Genomic DNA, 10,674 nt, shown 5'->3' with positions numbered 1-10,674 from the left:
GCCAGGCTGTTTGGTGTTCCATCTCCCTTCTCCAAAACCACAAACATGCACATATAGCTAATTGGTTTGGTTAAGATCTTTCATCAGTGAGATCATGCCTATACATCTGACCACTGTCCATAGGTAGTTTATTCTTAAACTGTGCAGATACCCTGGGGCTAATTCATTTTTCATGGCCAAAACGTTCCCATTAGCTGGAATTGATTTGCCAGATGATCCCTACTGCTCCATTTGATGTGGGTCCAGTGCCAGAGGTGTATAGTGCTCTACCAGCCTGAGCAAGCCCTGGTCATGATGTCTACAATGGATGATTATGTGGCAGTGGAATCTGGCCAGCTAAACCTAAACAGGCCAAATGATTGATTTCAAACTGATCCACTGGTGATGGACATGTAAAGAATATTTGATGTATTTTATCCAGCAAATTCCACGTTACTTTAAACAAAGAGTATTCACCAATTGCACCAACCCTTGTTCCATATGAGCATGCTAGCTAATGTCCCCATCACAATTACACTTTGGGGCTAATTTTGCTTGAAAACAGATGAACCTCTGTATTTTTTGTTGACAAAGTTAACTGTTATCCTTGGTGGGAAAAAACAAAACAAAAGAAAAACCTCAAAAACCTTGCACTGCTAGACTAGCCTAGCCATAGTAATAGGGTTTATATTTATGACCAGTCTATAGTCTTTGGTAGAGGTTCCAGCAAGTGCATGATGGGTTCTTGTAATTAATGCAATGTGCAATGAAGGGGTTGGAGTGACAGTCACAATAACATAGGATTGGAAGCCTATCATACAACAGTGAGTAAAAGTATTGGTACCTGTCAGTCATGTGGAGGGGTTTAGGGTTGAGGGTACTAACAATAGGGATTTGTATGGTCTCAAAGATCTTCCTTTGCTTCCAAAATTACTTTGGCAAAATGTAAATGAAAGCCAAGACAGCTACCACTCACTCAAAGGCTCACCATACACTTTACAGTCTGATTGCACCATATCTTTTAGATCTACCATCAACTATATAGTTCAAGGCCCTGCCTGGTTTGGTTCACTTTAAATGCATCGTTTAGGTTTGTCCTCTTATTACATAGTTTTGGTAAATCTAAAGTCAGCTTAAGGCTAATTATACACTAAACAACCTGAATGTACAATCTCCTTTAAATCTATCACTAACTATATAGTGCAGTGCGGGGCTACCACTAGGCTAACTAGGCAGCCGTCTAGGGCGCACTGCCACCTAGGGTGCAGCCATGGCCAATGCCACATTCCTCTCCTGTCACCTCCTCATCCCCGGTGGATGTCACCTCTAGAATTGCTGTCCCTCCCAATGCACCTGCACACAGCAGAAGTGAACTGAGATCCTGGCACCGGACAAGGTCATTCACTGGATGATGGTGATCGCCGGCTCGCTGCAGCTGAAGTCTCAAACATGGAGCTTTGGATGGAGATGTCGGTGTGGCCGGTCCGCAGGAGTGTACCGGAGGAGGAGAGGGAATGTCTGCTACGGGGGACCATGAATGGACTGCAAACCGAGATTAAGGAGTTCAGGCGCAGGGTGGAAAGGCAGGTGGATGATGTGCTGCACTTGGCGGGGCCCCTCTCCCGTCACCGACCTGCAGTGTGAGAACAGAAGACTGCGGAAGCAAGTGGACGAACTCTGCTGTCAGGTGGAACTATGGAAACACTGAGCCAGGTGGCGGGACTGAGCGAGGACTGACAGACTAGGTACTCTGGCCAGGCGCTGCTCGCTGTGTCTGCCAAGGCAGCTCAGATCAGTTTAATGAGGAAGCAACACACATTGCAGGGGGGTATGGTCTATACAGGGCAGTGAGTGCAGGAAGGGGGTTTAGGGTTAAAGGGGAGCAGTGTATACAGGAAGGGTGGTGTAGGGTTAAAGAGGGGCAGTGTGTACAGGAAGGGGGGGGGTTAAACGAGGGCAGTGTGTACAGGAAGGTGTTATAGAATTAAAGGGGGCAGTGTGTATAGGAAAGGGGTGTAGGGTTAAAGGGGGTGTAGCATTAAAGAGGGGCAGTGTGTGCAGGAAGGGGGTGTAGTATTAAAGGAGGGAAATGAGGGCAGGAAGGGGGCAGTTTGTGCGGGAAGGGGGTTTAGGGTTAAAGGGGGGCAGTGTATACAGGAAGGGTGGTGTAGGGTTAAAGGGGGACAGTGTGTACAGGAAGGGGAGTGTAGGGTTAAAGGGGTCAGTGTATATAGGAAGGGTGGTGTAGGGTTAAAGGGGGAAGTGTATACAGGAAGGGGGTGTAGGGTTAAAAGGGGGCAGTGTTAAAGGAGGGCAGTGTGTGCAGGGAGGGGTTTGTAGGATTAAAGGGGGGCAGTGTATGCAGGAATGGGAGCGTAGGGTTAAAGGGGGGCATTAAGTGCAGGAAGGGGGCAAAGTGTACATTTTTTTTGGGGGGGTGCAAGTAGCTGATCTTTCCTAGGGCGCAAAACAGTCTAGCACCGACCCTGATGTAGTGAAAGGGCTTCTCTGATTTGATATTAATTGTTTAGGTTTGTCCTCATATTACATAGTTTTGGTAACTGTACAATCAGATTTTATAGTGTATAGCCAACCTAAGAAGTTAGTGTATGCATTTCCAGAATACAGTGTTTATATGAAAGTCCAGTAAATGTTGCCTTGCCTGCTGATTCCACACAGGCCTATAAACTTGTGTTACAGCCTAATTATGCTGCGAACACACGATGGGACATTCCGACAACAAAATCCTGGGTTTTATTTCCAACGTATGTTGGCTCAAGCTTGTCTTGCATACACAAGATGCACAATTGTTGTCGGAAACTCTGATCATCTAGAACGCGCTGACGTACAACATGTACGACGGCACTATAAAGAGGCAGTTCAATAGCCAGTGCACCACCCTTTGGGCTCCTTCTACTAATCTCATGTTAGTAGAAGTTTGGTGAGAGACGATTTGCGCTTTTCAGCTTCGTGCTTTTCAGATCAGTACTGCTCTTCAGTTTGTGCTTGTGGGTTCGTATCTGGCTTTCAGTGCGTGTAGTCAGTTCGTATCTGGTTTTTAGTGCATGCTATTTATAGTACGTATTTGATTTTCAGTGCGTTCTTGTCCGCTCGTTTCTGAATTCCACCTCGCTCTTCTCAGGCCTTTCTGATTTTCAGTGCGTTCTGTTAGTTCATTCTGACCAGCCGACCGTTTTGAACGCCATGTACGTACTCATCGTAGAGTTTGTGCTGTGCAGGGGCTTGGTGTTGGGGTTCTTACTTTGACCCAAGCCCAGTCCGTGAACAGGGCGAGGAGGAATTCATGGACAAAGAACTGGTTGCTCCAGCGTGACCAATTCTCTCACATGCCTTTGTTGCGGGAGATTTATGAGAATAATCCTGATGATTTCACATGGTTTCCCCTTGGGGGCGGGACTTTAAAGGCGTGGACTGAGAGACATACAGTATCTTAAAAAAATACAATAATTTTTATTAAATTTTTATTAAATATTTTGTCAAAAAAAGAAATATGAAATTCATACAGACATATAAGTAAAATCTGTGCAAAAAGGTTCACGGGTGCATAGCGTTCCAGAAGAATCACAGAGAAGTATGCACGCATGTTATGAACATATCACAATAGAAAATGCATACAGTGTTTTCCTACGTGTCTCCGTAACACGTAGGAAAACACTGCATGCATTTTCGATTGTGATATGTTCATAACCTGCGTGCATACTTCTCTGTGATTCTTCTGGAATGCTATGCACCCGTGAACCTTTTTGCACAGATTTTTCTTATATGTCTGTATGAATTTTATTTGACTTTTTTTGACAAAATATTTAATAAAAACTATTGTATTTTTTTACGATACTCTATGTCTCTCAGTCCATGCCTTTAAAGTCCCGCCCCCAAGGGGAAACCATGTGCAAAATCTGAGCTTGGGATGTTGGCTGGTATATGCAGCAGACCTTTATACAACCTCCATTCCCTTTGATAACCCTGATGATTTCAGGAATTATCCCAGGATGACGAACACCGTTTTTCACCATCTGTTGGCTTTGCTGTCCCCCTATATTACCAAGCAGGACACCTGCATGTCACAAGCCATCACTCCCGAGCAGAGGCTCGTCGCCACGTTGCAGTACTTGGCGACAGGGAGAAGTCTGCAGGACATCAGGTTCTCGACAGGCATCTCCCCCCAGGCTCTGGGGATCATTATTCCAGAGACCTGTTCTGCCATCAAGTTAAGTTTTATCCTTTAACATCACATTCTATGTATTTAATGTTTGCTAATGTATTGTATTTCTTTCATCATTCCCGAATTACCATGATTGTAATATGCTGTGAATATCCTCTTTGTCCTCATGAGTTTTTAATGCTCCATTTTCATTCTTCATGCATATTTGCCTTTACTAACCTCCCCAGCATGCTATCCTGGGCCCATATACACCTAGCCTAGTCACTTAACAATGTATTTTGTCAGCTCCATAGTAGTGCTTTACCCTAAACACCCCCTAAAATATGTACAAATGTTATTTGTGTCCTTCAGGCAGAGTGCCAGAGGCTTTTTTTTTGGGTCACAAAATCATTTAGAACTTTGGAACCTCCCCTCCCTCCAACCGCTAAGTCAACCGATACCAAATACTCTATCTGCTGACTTTGCCAAACCCTAACACACTATACCTACCTCTTTTGTGGTCATATTTATGGATGAATTCACCAAAGCATGTAGTGAAAAGGCCTGCCTGAATACTTTCAAATGGTACTGTTTCAAGTTTTGTTCTCCTATTATGTTGATAGGTAATTGCAGAATGTAAAAATGTGCTTCAGTTTGGACAGTGTGTATTCATATTTTTGTATTATGACACTTCTTACCTGTCCAGTGGGCTGCCAATAGTGTAAGTAAGTAGGGGCGGACCAAAGTAACACACATTATGTATACATTCAGCTCTCAATGAAGTGGAGAGGATTACCTGTCCAAAACACTCCCCCCCCTAAAATTTTTACAATGGGCCATCAGAGGGGGTGAGGAATCTGATAAGTGGACCTTAAAGGGGTTGTAAAGGTAAAATTATTTTTTTTTAAAAATAACAAACATGTTATACTTACCTTCACTGTGCAGCTCGTTCTGCACAGAGTGGCCCCGAACCTGGTCTTCTGGGGTCCCTCGGCGGCTGTTTCAGCTCCTCCCCGCAAGCATTCACCACCTTAATGCGAGCTCCCTCGCATGGTGGTGAGTGCTTGCGGGCGCGCTCCCGTGATACAGCCGGCGGCTATAGCCGCTCGCTGTATCACTCGGCCCCGCCCCCGGCGCGCCGCGTCATCGGATGTGATTGACAGCAGCGCGAGCCAATGGCTGCGCTGCTTTCAATCCATCCACTGCAGCCAATCAGCGACCAGGCTGAGCTGCAGTGGAGATGACGAGAACGAGCAGCGAAGATTCGAGGCGTCAGGTAAGTAAAACGGGGGGGCTGGGGGCGGCGGTATTGTCAAAAGTTTTTTCACCTTAATGCATAGAATGCATTAAGGTGAAAAAATTTTTACCTTTACAACCCCTTTAAGATTTTTTTATTTAAATACTCCTTCAAATAAATGTTATACTGATGTTGGCCAAGAATGTTTGTGTCTAATCTGCTTGCAATGTTATGTGCAAAAGTAATAATTACTTTTTTTCTTGTTTCACTCCACAGTTTTCTTCAATGCCACAGGAATGGCAGACTGTGGCTTCCCAATTTGCCCAGCGGTGGGACTTTCCCAACTGCGGAGGGGCAATACATAGGAAACACGTCCACATAGTTCCACCCCCCAACTCGGGGTCATACTATTACAACTACAAGGGGTTTAATAGTATTGTGATGTTGGCGGTGGTGTCGGCAACATATGATTTTCTCTATGTGGACGTGGGGAAGAATGGCCAGATGTCGGATGGTGGAGTCATCGCCCAGACCGAGTTCTACGGACGGCTCCAGAGTGGTGGCTTGGGATTGCCACCTCCGGAAGACAACGTGGCTGGTCTGCCGTTCGTCTTTGTCGCTGATGAAGTGTTTGGGCTTGGTGATTACCTGATGCGGTTGTTCCCCATGAGGACCCTCACCCCGGACCAGAAGGTTTTTAACTACTTGTTTTCTAGAGCCAGAAGAGTGGTGGAGAATGCTTTTGGGATAATGGCCAGCCGGTTCCGCCTATTCCTTACGCCAATCAACATGGCGGAATATAAACTTAACCATATAATCCTTGCATGCTGCATTCTTCACAACTTTTTAAGGAGAAATTCCATGAACTATGTGGCCTCAGTTGGGCCTGAGGCAGGATTTCAAGACCAAACTCTGACAGAGCTTGAAGCTGGCCGTCCTGGCTTGCCCCCCAAAGCGCCCGTGAGGTCCGTAAAAAATATATGGAGTACTTTGCGGGTAGGGGGGTCATTGATATGCCAGAAAATGTTTAAGAAACCTTTTTTTAAATAAATTTGTGTTTTAAAATGAAATAATATTTCCTTTGATTTACTGCTTGTGTTTCTTTTAGCTATCTCCTAGGTTATTTTTTTTTGCCCATTTTCTTCAATAGTGCAAACATAATTTCTTTGATACATGAGGTGACAATCTCTTCTTCAGCTAACTATTATATTGTGGGTCTGCTACACACACACACACCTTGTTTTTGTTGTTAATGTATGTAATGCATTAATGCTTAAAATAGTCATCATTTTCCGCACCATGAATTTATTTTTTGGAGCTACGAAAATGGCCTGATTGATGCAAATTATCTTGCACTGTGGGTGTTATTTACTAAAAGAAAATCCACTTTGCACTACAAGTGTACTGCAAAAGTGCACTTGAAAGTGCACTGAAACTGCACTTGTAGTGCAAAGTGGATTTCCCTTTAGTAAATAACCCCCATTGTCACTGTAAACAACAACTTAAGCAAAAAACTGCTATTGAGCATTGAGAGAAGAAGCCACACATTGTTGAGTTAAAATTTTTACTCTGTGCACATTCAAATGTGCATTTAGAAAAGGGTTTTTGAAAAAAACAACATATTTTTAAAATCCTTTTTTTGGACAGTAGAAATATCCTTTATTGTGGTAAACAGACATGTTTTTTTAAACCATACAACAATACACAACTCAGGAGCTTACAAAGTTCAACTTTGAGAAATTGAAGGCAATATCATACATTATAGTATGTCCAAACTATGTTGATCTTGCCTTCATCAGATGGGGTTATGTCACCCCTGTGAAAGCAAAATTTTGAAGATGCACACAAATTGGGATATTTTACTCCTGATCCCATGCGTAAGGTCAACATGTGCTAGCTCCCATCATAGGGGATCAATGGACTTGTTTTGGGGGTACAACCCCTTCCTTTTGAGTTGCAAGGAAGGGGTTGCACCCACAAAATGTTTACCTTGATATCCTGTGATGGCAGATAGTACATGTTGACACACTGTGTGCATCTGCAAACTTTGGCTTTCAACATTTTTTAGAAAAGTTATAATAAAAATTAAAAAATGCAAAAATTTTAGTGTGTTTTATATTCTGCCTAAAACATCAATGATGTTCTTCCTTTTTTGTTGAACATCATTGATGTTTTACTTTATCTTTTCTAAATCACGATTGCACACCATGAACTCCCCGATGAGGACGTGTGCACTTGCACTGGTGAAATGAGTTTCTTCTTCCACAACATCCACATCACCTAATAAAAAAAACACCATGTATTATAAATATGCAGGCATCCATCTATTACCTGAAGCTGTGGTCTTCAAAACCTTCATAAACCTCTCCTTCCTCCACATCCTGAGATTGTGGTGTGGTGACTCCCCCTTCTTTTTGAGGTTTGGGTCCCTGGTGTCCTCTGACGTCCCGATTCTTTTCTCCCCTATGTGAATAAAATAAAGGTATACTTAGCACACAGATATTTGAGGCAAGAAATAGGAATATGAAACATTGCTTGGAAGTGTCATACAATTGTCTGTTTTGGCAGAGTTCCAATCTAAAGACATGATTTTTTCCCTTTCTTCAAGCTGGAATACTTACCTTTTTTGAGTAAAGTTTCACACATGGAAACACCCCTAGTATCCACTGGAGCACCTGTGTGGGACACCCTAAAAAGTTTGTTTTGTTGTCCCACACTAGTGCTCCTGCGTCCAGATGTGTAAACAGCTGCTGAGTGTCGTCTCCTTACACTAAATCAAGTTTGCATTTAATTCTAGTTACAAACCCATCTAGACAACAATGTACTGAACTTCTTTTAATACAAATAGGCCTGAACAAATGTATTTAACCTGCATCTGCCAAAAACATTGTGTTAGTGGGTGAACGAACGATGTTTACTACGAACCATTACTGTGCCCACAAACCTGAAAGTAGCCATTTTAAAGTGTACAACAGTAAAGAAAAGTACATGGAGCAGCACAAACGTAATAAGAAGAATAGGGACACACGACAAAATACTTACTTTTTTGCAGCACTCTCTTGATTCTTCTGTACTCATCCTGCTCCCTCAATTTGAGGTTGATCCTTGATCGCCGTACCCCAAAATACTTCGGCAGACTTTTCACAACTTTAGTCAAGATCTTGGCCTTTCTGACATTTGTGTTTGGGTAAGGTCCATGCTTCCGGTCATAGTTGGCCCTCTTCAAGATGTCCACCATCTCCACCATGTCTACAAAGGACATATTACAGGCCTTAAATCTCCTCTGGGATCGGGACGTTCGTGGCTCCGGGCTTTCATCATTGCTGATGTCTTCATGCACCTGTTGTCTCTCTACCATGTGCTCTCCCATTGCACCGGAAGAGAAGGGGCGGGGAATATACTATAAAGAAGGTCAGGGGTGGCGGGAGTTTCACGCATGCGCAGTGTTTATAAAGCGTAACACGCGTGTGTCGTACGTACGATCTGTGAGCGGAGGAAGGAGTAGCGGAAGCGCCGATCGTGATAATGAAGGTACAATTTAAACTTGGGCCTATACTGCTTATAGATTGAGGCCTATATTGGGACAAGATTATGAGAGTTAAGCATGACATTAGGGTTTGTCTTGTGTTGTGTTTTGCAGAGAAAATTGATCTATTGAATGATCAGGACTTTATCCCCATATTCATTGATATGTACAGGGAGCTGCCCTGTCTATGGCAGGTAAACCACCCCTTTTATAACAATAAAAGAAAGAGGCAGGCAGCGCTGGATCAATTGTCAACTATTTGAAGGCCACAATTGGTGGCATGAGGAGCACTTATAGTGGAGAGTGCAAGAAGGTCCAGGATTCCCAGGGATCAGGAGCTGCAGCAGATGACATTTATGTACCCAGGCTGTGGTACTATGACAGACTGCATTTTCTGGCAGACCAGAGGGAACCCAGGCCAGCACTCTCCAGTCTTCCTTCAATGCTTCCTTCCACCCCAGCTGAGGCTTCCGACATCCAACCTGGGCCTTCCAGCCAGGAAGATGTGGAGGAGCCCAGCTTGAGCCAGGTATAGCATTGTTCAACATATTTCTTGTCCAAAAAATAATTATGTTAACTAGATGTTATTATTGATCACTAATTTCTGATTTAAGAAAGTGTTTTACATATCAATAGACAATAGTTGCCACAAATGATTGGGACAAGAATGAAAAATGCTAGGGTCAGAATGATAGTCTTTTCTATTTGTTAACATTCAATTTGCAACAGTCATGAGCTGAAAATTGTGTGTGATTGATGAACCAAAAACTAAAACTATGTCCCTTTTTCATACACATGAAAGCCTAAGCCAGGAGGAGGCCGTGGAAAGTGGCAGCCAGGAGGTGGCAAAGGTAAGTGGCAGCCAGGAGGTGGCCGGACCCAGTAGCCTGCCCGAATCCCAGGTCCCTCCCCTCCGCCTTCAAAAAAAAAGGTCCAGGAAGAGAAGTAACCTGGAGGAGGCTGCACTTGGGCTATTTTGGAAGGCTACTGCGGCCCTCAGAACCCCCCCAACATTCAAAAGGACTATGCCTGCATGGCAGCCTGCAAAATGCAGGAAATAGGGGAGGGCCAACGCCTCTTCTGTGAGGAAGTGATCTTACAAGCCCTAAATAAAGGGTTGAGGGGCGAACTCACAAGCCAAAGCCAGGTTTGTGAGTTCGACCATCATCCACCTCCTCATCCACCTCCTGCCACAATTCCAACACCAGAGCCACAGCCTGGAAGAAAGCGTGTAAGGAAGACAAGAGAGTGATGGCCTGGATTCAGTCTGGTCTAACAAAAGATGCAGGCTGTTGTAAGACCACAGCCTGGGGACAGATATGTCACCTGCTACTGTTCATAATCTCTTGTAGTCCTGGACCGGATTGTGCTCCCTATTATATGGATTCCTCATACTTCCAATTTTGGCTGTAAAATAGTTGATGTGTGCCCTGGGGTACAAAGACTTCACCAATTTCACCAGTTTATCCAGCATTGCCTTCCTCTTTATTTTGTTATGACCCATAATAAATGGCTATTTTTTTCACAAATACTTGCCTATGTGTTTTACTTCAAAAAGGACAGTTTGTTTGTGAGTAGGCAGGTACATTTCAAAAATACAATGTCAAATTAACAAGGGACACCAACAACAAGCAACCTCTTTGAGGTGAAAAAATACAAGTTAATAATGGTGCTGTGGTAACTTGACATACAAAACGACAAAAATATTATAGAGATCAGTAGTAAATAAAATAACAGGAGATCTTGATAAAAAAAAGAAAAAAGTAGATC

The sequence above is a fragment of the Aquarana catesbeiana genome, linkage group LG01, assembly GCF_042186555.1.
Source record: "Aquarana catesbeiana isolate 2022-GZ linkage group LG01, ASM4218655v1, whole genome shotgun sequence".
NCBI lineage: Eukaryota > Metazoa > Chordata > Amphibia > Anura > Ranidae > Aquarana > Aquarana catesbeiana.
This window is presented reverse-complemented; position numbering follows the sequence as displayed.